The following is an 11,595-nucleotide window of genomic DNA, read 5'->3' on the forward strand; positions in this document are numbered from 1 at the left end:
AAAAACGCAGGGAATTTAGTTTAATCAAGTTTCACGAATAAGTGTCTACTTCGCTATAAACATTGTCCTTCTGGGGAGTAACTCCACGGCGTACATAGCATGTTAGCCATCCCATACAAGAAGGACAAGGCCAGTCTTCATTAGGGATTTCGCTCGAATACCATTATTTAACTTTAACGGGCATACACATATAAAAAACCTGATTTTTAATTTTGTATTGGTTTCTCATGAACTGTACACAAACACACGATAAATCACATGTTTACATAGCAATTTGAAAAGGAAAGAAACATTCAGAAAATTACATAAAATACATAACTACTCCCCATCATTTTGTTCATAGCGCTAATTAAATTGATTGTTTTAAAGTGAATCCGTATAATCCATAAAAAAACCTAGCCAACTTTAGCTGTGTTGTTAGGAAAGCTGATCACTGCCACTAGGAAGCCACTAGGAACCCGAAATCTAATGGAGATAAACTAGTTTCATTGCGAACAAATCTTCCAAGGTAAAGCAACCTTTCAGCCTGGAGCTTCGCCCAATGCAGAATACAATGCTCAAGCTCTCCATTTGGTCGACTTGTTACAAAATCTACAAATACGTACCCTAAAATTTGCGTTTCCTCTAATTTCTAGGGAGGGGCGTAGGGCTCAAGCAAAATCTTTGGGGGCGTGTGGGAGTGGGGGGTGGATAGAGCCGCACTGGAGCATAAAACTGTCTTGGTCATCAATGAAAAAATGGCGCCGGACGATAGGCCTAATTGTCTGTTCTCTCGAACTTAGAGTCAGGAGCGTTGCTACGGGGGGGCTAAGGGGGCTATAGCCCCTGATCTTTTGGTTGTAGCCCCGGATAGAATCTCAGGAGCTACAACCAAAAGACCAGCTAGCCCCCAGTTCCAACAGTTCCAACATCAGCTTAGCCCCGGGTCTTTTCCAGACCTAGCAACTCCCCTGCTTAGAGTTATTGGCAGCTGCCATTATGTCATCCAACTCACTGTCACACTGCATAACCAAGCAGCGTGTACTGCGCTGGCCTTGTCATCAAGTAAGATCATCCCACTCGCCACAAATGACTTTCTCTCCATCAGCACAGACAGTAGCCGGCGACATCGACAGGGCTCAGGACGGTGACCATGATTGGGGTGTCATACTGCTATGCTATGGTTTCCTCAAGTTTAGAGCATCTACAGGCTACCCTTTGCACCTGTCTTTGTACCTGAATACCATAACCTGAGAGATCAATTCTGTCCGTCCAAACGCTGGAGTCAGACTCCAGCTGCTGGATCTGTCAGAGGGATGTGCACTGTAATTGGATCAGAGAAGCCGAGTCGTCTGAGTTTCCCTTCAGCACTGTCAGAGCTGTCAGGTGGCATCACTTTGTACAGTTCTCACTGCTGGAGTGCCTGTGGCTCCCTTTCGCTTCTAGCCCAATACAAATTTTCACTTAGCAGATGAATATTGTTTACTGTAACTTAGAACCACAGACAGGTGCTCCTGTCACTTTCTGTTTAACTAAGTAAGTACTGCTGGAACAGCGCGACGATGGCCCAGGGCCGATTTGTGCGCTTTATAAATTCATATAAATAAATAAATAAATATTGAAGTCTGTAGACACTTCTTTATGCCTTCATGCAAAGTAATGAGCCGTGTCGTTTGTGAATCTCCCGGAAATGGGGTGAAATGAGGGAAAGGTGAAGTGGAGCCTGTGAAATTAGCTTTTTTCCCATGTTCCAGACTTCAAAGGATCTTCTAATGCCATAAATTCCTGCAAACAAATATTATTTAATATGGGGGTGTTGTCTGATGACGATACGCAATTGATAGTTGTGAACATAGGGGAATCGGGATCTTAGGAATAGACGCCTAGAGCTCTGTGGGAATGAGGATACACTGGGTCCAGGGTTTGGTTCGGTATCATCATGGTGCAGGCAAAACAGTCCCACGTGCATGGAAGCTACATGGGGAGGCCCTGTTTTAGGACCTCGTTCCAGAATAGGGACAGGAGATGGCAAGCTGACTACACACCAGAGCCAAGGAGTAAAGTCTACTATATGGAATGTACCGTACTTCAGAGTGACAAGCAGTGTGGACCTGAATAATACATTTGTTTAACCGAACAGGCATTATTTTTAATCTGTCAAGAAGGAAACAGTCAATTTCCTCTTCATGTGTCAATGAATAATAGAAGGATGTGAGGCCACTCTTTCATCATGTGGATATGGTCTTAGGCAATTGTTCGCCTGTAGCAGATTTCAAAACAGACTTTTGTGTATGTGTAATCTGCCATTTTATAAAGGAGAACTCTTGAAATTGTTCCTTTTCCGTTTGCCGTGCTTCAGTCGGGCTGTGCTAAAGTAATTCGCAGCCTTGCAGCAATGCTCTTCTGTGATCTGGGTGACTGGCCTCCTTCTTTCTGGAGACCACACATCCCAGACCTGTCAAGCACATTCACTAGGCTGGGCTGGACTACTGACTGGGGAGCACACACCTCATTTCAAGCAGGTGACCCTAAAGTTCAGCGCTGTACGGAGATGCCTGGGCACCACCCAGAACATTGCTTGGTTTTCTGTCCCTGCCTGACATTGAAAAAGGGGACACTTACTGTTGATCAACATCCCACATACCTCTTCCTAAAACCGAAGCCCCAGCGCACTTTCTGGGGTTCAAAATACTGCAGCCAATATATATACATGGCTCATCATTTATTAAAGGATGAATTATGTTATCAGCACCTAAACATGATGAATGCAATATGCAGAGAGCCTGCCTCTTGCAGGGGATCCTACATCTTCACACCTGAACTTCATTTAAACATAATACGGTTAATTGATTTAGCGTTCTACATCCAGATAGATGTAATTAAAAAGGATGATCTGAGTTCCACTGTTGCACAGCTCCGAATAGTTTAGAAAACAGCCTTTAGCTGCAGTTATCCTTCTTATGGCACGAGGCATTGCTGCCCAAGAAGCCAAGAAGTCAACCTGCCAAACAGAGCCAAGGATCGCTTGCTCTGTCCCTTGGCATGGACCATCACAGGAAGGCCTGTGCCACTTTGTATGCAACCACGGAAACGGAAGTCCTGTATGCACTTTTCCTATGGTGTGTGGCTAATTACACCAGAGACCTGAAACAGCCTTTGTGAAATGTGCATGAATAAGGCGCGTCACGTGATCCATGCTGAACCATGGGTGTGCATCAAAGGTAAATTAATAGAGGTTGGTTAACTATCATACTCTGCTCCATGTGTAAATGTATTGCAAGGATACGCTGCAGGGAGACAGTTTATTCTCCATTCTTCAGTAGCTAAATAAAAATACAAATTCTCAACTCTGCTTTCTATGGGATTTTAAATGAATTTGATCTCTCTTTTGGGCTGGGCCAATACGTGTCTGTGTTGTTTTTTTTTTTTTTAAAGGCCATCCATCTGGCTGATTTCATTTTGCGAGTGAATGATCTAAGATGAACTACAGACTAGTCGGTGCAGTTTAAAAGCTGAAAGCAATTTTCAGCCAGAGATGCCAATGCCACAGTCAGTCCCCAACTGAATGACTCGAAGAGGCCGATTCATGGAATAATTAGCGCGGCGCAAGTGGGCAAAAACGTGCGAATCGCAGTGGAATTGCGAAAATCGCAGTGCAAGTGCGAAAATCGCACGAAAAGCAGCGCAGATCGATTCATGGAAGGGCGTGCGCGAAAAAACCATCTGATGTGCGTTAAAAAAAGTGCGCAGCGCACGTTGGCGCACAGGCCATCTAACGGCGTGCGCCAGGTCAAAGCGAAAATCGCACAGGCCACAGCGAAAATCGCACATAGCGCGGCGCACGCTACAAAAGTAGGCGTAACACGGGGCGTAACACTCGGAATGGGGAACAACTTGCCAAAATGTGGGCGTCACAGGGGAAGTACAGGGTGCAAGTGCGCGGAACGCCCACACGCTCGCCTACAACACATATTCATGGAATCGAATAGGACAAAACAGCGCACGGTCAAACCAGCGCACAGGCACAAACACGACCGCCACAAGAAAGCAGGCGGTAGCGTCCCTGCGCCTGTAAAAAATGTGCGCCAAAAGGTGCGCCAACAAATAGCACCTATATACAGCTATGATGAATGTCCTATACTGTGGCGCTCTAGGACAAATGACGTGCAAAGGGGTACCCACAAACACGGACACCCGCTGACTGAAAAATAACGTGTGTGTGTATTTCGGGGTGCACGGGAAGTTTCACACGCAAATTGGCTGAGTACGTGGATTCCAGGGGTGCGCAGGAAGTTCCACACGCGATTTGGCTGGGTACGTGGATTTCAGGGGTGCGCGGGAAGTTCCACACGCGATCTGGCTGGGTACATGGATTTCAGGGTTGCGCGGGAAGTCCAACACGCGATTTGGCTGGGTACGTGGATTTCAGGGGTGCGCGGGAAGTTCCACACACGATTTGGCCGGGTACGTGGATTTCAGGGGTGCGCGGGAAGTTCAACACGCGATTTGGCTGGGTACGTGGATTTCAGGGGTGCGCGCGAAGTTCACACGCGATTTGGCCGGGTACGTGGATTTCAGGGGTGCGCGCGAAGTTCACACGCGATTTGGCCGGGTACGTGGATTTCAGGGGTGCGCGGGAAGTTCAGCACGTGATTTGGCTGGGTACGTGGATTTCAGGGGTGTGCGGGAAGTTCAACACGCGATTTGGCTGGGTACGTGGATTCCAGGGGTGCGCGGGAAGTTTCACACGCGATTTGGCTGAGTACGTGTATTTCTGTGTTGCAGGGGAATGCTACACGTGATATGGCCATGTGGGTCCCCCCAGGTGTTCCCTCTACACCCTCCACGGCCCCTGCAGGCAGCCCACACCAAAGGGTACTACCCTGCACCCCTGCTCATGTCCCACAGGCAACCCATCCACCATGGCCATGCCCACCAGCCAACCCACATGTCACCTTGCACCACTGATCACCAACACATGTCTCCCACCACCCCCACCCCCCAGCCACCAGGGGCAGCCTCCACCAGGCCGCCACTGATGTCCCCTATTACCCCCACCCCCCTGCAGTGCAGGGGCACCCTCCACCAGGCCCCCACTCATGTCTCCCACCACCCCCACCCCCCAGCCACCAGGGGCAGCCTCCACCAGGCCCCCACTCATGTCCACCACCACCCCCACTCCCCAGCCACCAGGGGCAGCCTCCACCAGGCCCCCACTCATGTCCCCTATTACCCCCACCCCCCGCAGTGCAGGGGCACCCTCCACCAGGCCCCCACTCATGTCTCCCACCATCCCCACCCCCCAGCCACCAGGGGCAGATACCACCAGGCCCCCACTCATGTCCCCTATCACCCCCACCCCCCGCAGTGCAGGGGCACCCTCCACCAGGCCCCCACTCATGTCTCCCACCACCCCCACCCCCAGCAGTCAGGGGCAGCCTCAGCCAGGCCCCCACTCATGTCTCCCACCACCCCCACCCCCCAGCAGTGCAGGGGCAGCCTCCAACAGGCCCCCACTCATGTCCCCTATTACCCCACCCCCGCAGTGCAGGGGCACCCTCCACCAGGCCCCCACTCATGTCTCCCACCACCCCCACCCCCCAGCAGTGCAGGGGCAGCCTCCACCAGGCCCCCACTCATGTCCCCCTGCACCTCCACCCCCCAGCCAAAAGGGGCAGCCTCCACCAGGCCCCCACTCATGTCTCCCACCACCCCCACCCCCCAGCAACCAGGGGCAGCCTCCACCAGGCCCCCACTCATGTCTCCCACCACCCCCCAACCCCAAGCCACCAGGGGCAGCCTCCACCAGGCCCCCACTCATGTCCCCTATTACCCCCACCCCCCAGCAGTGCAGGGGCAGCCTCCACCAGGCCCCCACTCATGTCCCCCTGCACCCCCCCCAGCCACCAGGGGCAGCCTCCACCAGCCCCCCACTCATGTCTACCACCACCCCCACTCCCCAGCCACCAGGGGCAGCCTCCACCAGGCCCCCACTCATGTCTACCACCACCCCCACTCCCCAGCCTCCAGGGGCAGCCTCCACCAGGCCCCCACTCATGTCTCCCACCACCCCCACCCCCCAGCAGTGCAGGGGCAGCCTCCACCAGGCCCCCACTCATGTCTCCCACCACCCCCACCCCCCAGCCACCAGGGGCAGCCTCCACCAGGCCCCCACTCATGTCTCCCACCACCCCACCCCCCAGCAGTGCAGGGGCAGCCTCCAACAGGCCCCCACTCATGTCCCCTATTACCCCCACCCCCCGCAGTGCAGGGGCACCCTCCACCAGGCCCCCACTCATTTCTCCCACCACCCCCCCCAGCAGTGCAGGGGCAGCCTCCAACAGGCCCCCACTCATGTCCCCTATTACCCCCAGCCCCCGCAGTGCAGGGGCACCCTCCACCAGGCCCCCACTCATGTCTCCCACCACCCCCACCCCCCAGCAGTGCAGGGGCAGCCTCCACCAGGCCCCCACTCATGTCTACCACCACCCCCACTCCCCAGCCACCAGGGGCAGCCTCCAACAGCCCCCCACTCATGTCTACCACCACCCCCACTCCCCAGCCACCAGGGGCAGCCTCCACCAGGCCGCCACTCATGTCTCCCACCACCCCCACCCCCCAGCCACCAGGGGCAGCCTCCACCAGGCCCCCACTCATGTCTCCCACCACCCCCACCCCCCAGCCACCAGGGGCAGCCTCCACCAGGCCCCCACTCATGTCTCCCACCACCCCCACCCCCCAGCAGTGCAGGGGCAGCCTCCAACAGGCCCCCACTCATGTCCCCTATTACCCCCACCCCCCCGCAGTGCAGGGGCACCCTCCACCAGGCCCCCACTCATGTCTCCCACCACCCCCACCCCCCAGCAGTGCAGGGGCAGCCTCCAACAGGCTCCCACTCATGTCCCCTATTACCCCCACCCCCCCGCATTGCAGGGGCACCCTCCACCAGGCCCCCACTCATTTCTACCACCACCCCCACCCCCCAGCAGTGCAGGGGCCGCCTCCACCAGGCCCCCACTCATGTCCCCCTGCACCCCCACCCACCAGCCACCAGGGGCAGCCTCCACCAGGCCCCCACTCATGTCTACCACCACCCCCACTCCCCAGCCACCAGGGGCAGCCTCCACCAGGCCCCCACTCATGTCTACCACCACCCCCACTCCCCAGCCACCAGGGGCAGCCTCCACCAGCCCCCCACTCATGTCTCCCACCACCCCCACCCCCCAGCAGTGCAGGGGCAGCCTCCACCAGGCCCCCACTCATGTCTCCCACCACCCCCACCCCCCAGCCACCAGGGGCAGCCTCCACCAGGCCCCCACTCATGTCCCCTATTACCCCCCCCCCCGCAGTGCAGGGGCAGCCTCCACCAGGCCCCCACTCATGTCCCCCTGCAACCCCACCCCCCAGCCACCAGGGGCAGCCTCCACCAGGCCCCCACTCATGTCTCAAACCACCCCACCCCCCCGCCACCAGGGGCAGATACCATCAGGCCCCCACTCATGTCTCCCACCACCCCCACCCCCCAGCAGTGCAGGGGCAGCCTCCACCAGGCCCCCACTCATGTCTCCCACCACCCCCAGCCCCCAGCAACCAGGGGCAGCCAACACCAGGCCCCCACTCATGTCTCCCACCACCCCACCCCCCAGCAGTGCAGGGGCAGCCTCCAACAGGCCCCCACTCATGTCCCCTATTACCCCCACCCCCCGCAGTGCAGGGGCACCCTCCACCAGGCCCCCACTCATGTCTCCCACCACCCCCACCCCCCAGCAGTGCAGGGACAGCCTCCACCAGGTCCCCACTCATGTCCCCTATTACCCCCACCCCCCCGCAGTGCAGGGGCACCCTCCACCAGGCCCCCACTCATGTCTCCCACCACCCCCACCCCCCAGCAGTGCAGGGGCAGCCTCCAACAGGCCCCCACTCATGTCCCCTATTACCCCCACCCCCCGCAGTGCAGGGGCACCCTCCACCAGACCCCCACTCATGTCTCCCACCACCTCCACCCCCCAGCAGTGCAGGGGCAGCCTCCACCAGGCCCCCACTCATGTCCCTCTGCACCCCCACACCCCAGCCACCAGGGGCAGCCTCCACCAGGCCCCCACTCATGTCTACCACCACCCCCACTCCCCAGCCACCAGGAGCAGCCTCCACCAGGCCCCCACTCATGTCTACCACCACCCCCACTCCCCAGCCACCAGGGGCAGCCTCCAACAGGCCCCCACTCATGTCTCCCACCACCCCCACCCCCCAGCAGTGCAGGGGCAGCCTCCACCAGGCCCCCACTCATGTCTCCCACCACCCCCCACCCCCCAGCCACCAGGGGCAGCCTCCACCAGGCCCCCACTCATGTCTCCCACCACCCCCACCCCCCAGCAGTGCAGGGGCAGCCTGCAACAGGCCCCCACTCATGCCCCTATTACCCCCACCCCCCGCAGTGCAGGGGCACCCTCCACCAGGCCCCCACTCATGTGTCCCACCACCCCCACCCCCCAGCAGTGCAGGGGCAGCCTCCACCAGGCCCCCACTCATGTCCCCCTGCACCTCCACCCACCAGCCACCAGGGGCAGCCTCCACCAGGCCCCCACTCATGTCTACCACCACCCCCACTCCCCAGCCACCAGGGGCAGCCTCCACCAGCCCCCCACTCATGTCTACCACCACCCCCACTCCCCAGCCACCAGGGGCAGCCTCCGCCAGGCCCCCAACCATGTCTCCCACCACCCCCACCCCCCAGCAGTGCAGGGGCAGCCTCCACCAGGCCCCCACTCATGTCTCCCACCACCCCCACCCCCCACCCACCAGGGGCAGCCTCCACCAGGCCCCCACTCATGTCTCCCACCACCCCCACCCCCCAGCAGTGCAGGGGCAGCCTCCAACAGGCCCCCACTCATGTCCCCTATTACCCCCACCCCCCGCAGTGCAGGGGCACCCTCCACCAGGCCCCCACTCATGTCTCCCACCACCCCCACCCCCCAGCAGTGCAGGGGCAGCCTCCAACAGGCTCCCACTCATGTCCCCTATTACCCCCACCCCCCGCAGTGCAGGGGCACCCTCCACCAGGCCCCCACTCATGTCTCCCACCACCGCCACCCCCCAGCAGTGCAGGGGCAGCCTCCACCAGGCCCCCACTCATGTCTCCCACCACCCCCAGCCCCCAGCAACCAGGGGCACCCTCCACCAGGCCCCCACTCATGTCTCCCACCACCCCACCCCCCAGCAGTGCAGGGGCAGCCTCCAACAGGCCCCCACTCATGTCCCCTATTAACCCCACCCCCCGCAGTGCAGGGGCACCCTCCACCAGGCCTCCACTCATGTCTCCCACCACTCTCACCCCCCAGCAGTGCAGGGACAGCCTCCACCAGGTCCCCACTCATGTCCCCTATTACCCCCACCCCCCGCAGTGCAGGGGCACCCTCCACCAGGCCCCCACTCATGTCTCCCACCACCCCCACCCCCCAGCAGTGCAGGGGCAGCCTCCAACAGGCCCCCACTCATGTCCCCTATTACCCGCACCCCCCCGCAGTGCAGGGGCACCCTCCACCAGACCCCCACTCATGTCTCCCACCACCCCCACCCCCCAGCAGTGCAGGGGCAGCCTCCACCAGGCCCCCACTCATGTCCCCCTGCACCCCCACTCCCCAGCCACCAGGGGCAGCCTCCACCAGGCCCCCACTCATGTCTACCACCACCCCCACTCCCCAGCCACCAGGGGCAGCCTCCACCAGGCCCCCACTCATGTCTCCCACCACCCCCACCCCCCAGCAGTACAGGGGCAGCCTCCACCAGGCCCCCACTCATGTCTCCCACCACCCCCACCCCCCAGCCACCAAGGGCAGCCTCCACCAGGCCCCCACTCATTTCCCCTTTTACCCCCACCCCCCCGCAGTGCAGGGGCAGCCTCCACCAGGCCCCCACTCATGTCCCCCTGCACCCCCACCCCCCAGCCACCAGGGGCAGTCTCCACCAGGCCCCCACTCATGTCTCCCACCACCCCCACCCCCCAGCCACCAGGGGCAGATACCATCAGGCCCCCACTCATGTCTCCCACCACCCCACCCCCCAGCAGTGCAGTGGCAGCCTCCACCAGGCCCCCACGCATGTCTCCCACCACCCCCACCCCCCAGCAACCAGGGGCAGCCTCCACCAGGCCCCCACTCATGTCTCCCACCACCCCCACTCCCCAGCAGTGCAGGGGCAGCCTCCAACAGGCCCCCACTCATGTCCCCTATTACCCCCACCCCCCGCAGTGCAGTGGCACCCTCCACCAGGCCCCCACTCATGTCTCCCACCACCCCCACCCCCCAGCAGTGCAGGGGCAGCCTCCACCAGGCCCCCACTCATGTCCCCCTGCACCCCCTCCCCCCAGCCACCAGGGGCAGCCTCCACCAGGCCCCCACTCATGTCTCCCACCACCCCCACCCCCCAGCAGTGCAGGGGCAGCCTCCAACAGGCCCCCACTCATGTCCCCTATTACCCCCACCCCCCCGCAGTGCAGGGACACCCTCCACCAGGCCCCCACTCATGTCTCCCACCACCCCCACCCCCCAGCAGTGCAGGGGCAGCCTCCACCAGGCCCCCACTCATGTCCCCCTGCACCCCCAGCCCCTAGCCACCAGGGGCAGCCTCCACCAGGCCCCCACTCATGTCTACCACCACCCCCACTCCCCAGCCACCAGGGGCAGCCTCCACAGGCCCCCACTCATGTCTACCACCACCCCCACTCCCCAGCCACCAGGGGCAGCCTCCAACAGGCCCCCACTCATGTCCCCTATTACCCCCACCCCCCCGCAGTGCAGGGGCACCCTCCACCAGGCCCCCACTCATGTCTCCCACCACCCCCACCCCCCAGCAGTGCAGGGGCAGCCTCCACCAGGCCCCCACTCATGTCCCCCTGCACCCCCACCCCCCAGCCACCAGGGGCAGCCTCCACCAGGCCCCCACTCATGTCTCCCACCACCCCCACCCCCCAGCAGTGCAGGGGCAGCCTCCAACAGGCCCCCACTCATGTCCCCTATTACCCCCCCCCCGCAGTGCAGGGGCACCCTCCACCAGGCCCCCACTCATGTCTCCCACCACCCCCACCCCCCAGCAGTGCAGGGGCAGCCTCCACCAGGCCCCCACTCATGTCCCCCTGCACCCCCACCCCCCAGCCACCAGGGACACCCTCCACCAGGCCCCCACTCATGTCTCCCACCACCCCCACCCCCCAGCAGTGCAGGGGCAGCCTCCACCAGGCCCCCACTCATGTCCCCCTGCACCCCCACCCCCCAGCCACCAGGGGCAGCCTCCACCAGGCCCCCACTCATGTCTCCCACCACCCCCACCCCCCAGCAGTGCAGGGGCAGCCTCCACCAGGCCCCCACTCATGTCCCCTATTACCCCCACCCCCCCGCAGTGCAGGGGCACCCTCCACCAGGCCCCCACTCATGTCTCCCACCACCCCCACCCCCCAGCAGTGCAGGGGCAGCCTCCACCAGGCCCCCACTCATGTCCCCCTGCACCCCCACCCCCCAGCCACCAGGGGCACCCTCCACCAGGCCCCCACTCATGTCTCCCACCACCCCCACCCCCCAGCAGTGCAGGGGCAGCCTCCACCAGGCCCCCACTCATGTCCCC

This window comes from Ambystoma mexicanum, chromosome 3p (assembly GCF_040938575.1).
Source record: "Ambystoma mexicanum isolate Mex_15411 chromosome 3p, UKY_AmexF1_1, whole genome shotgun sequence".
NCBI classification, from domain to species: Eukaryota; Metazoa; Chordata; class Amphibia; order Caudata; family Ambystomatidae; genus Ambystoma; species Ambystoma mexicanum.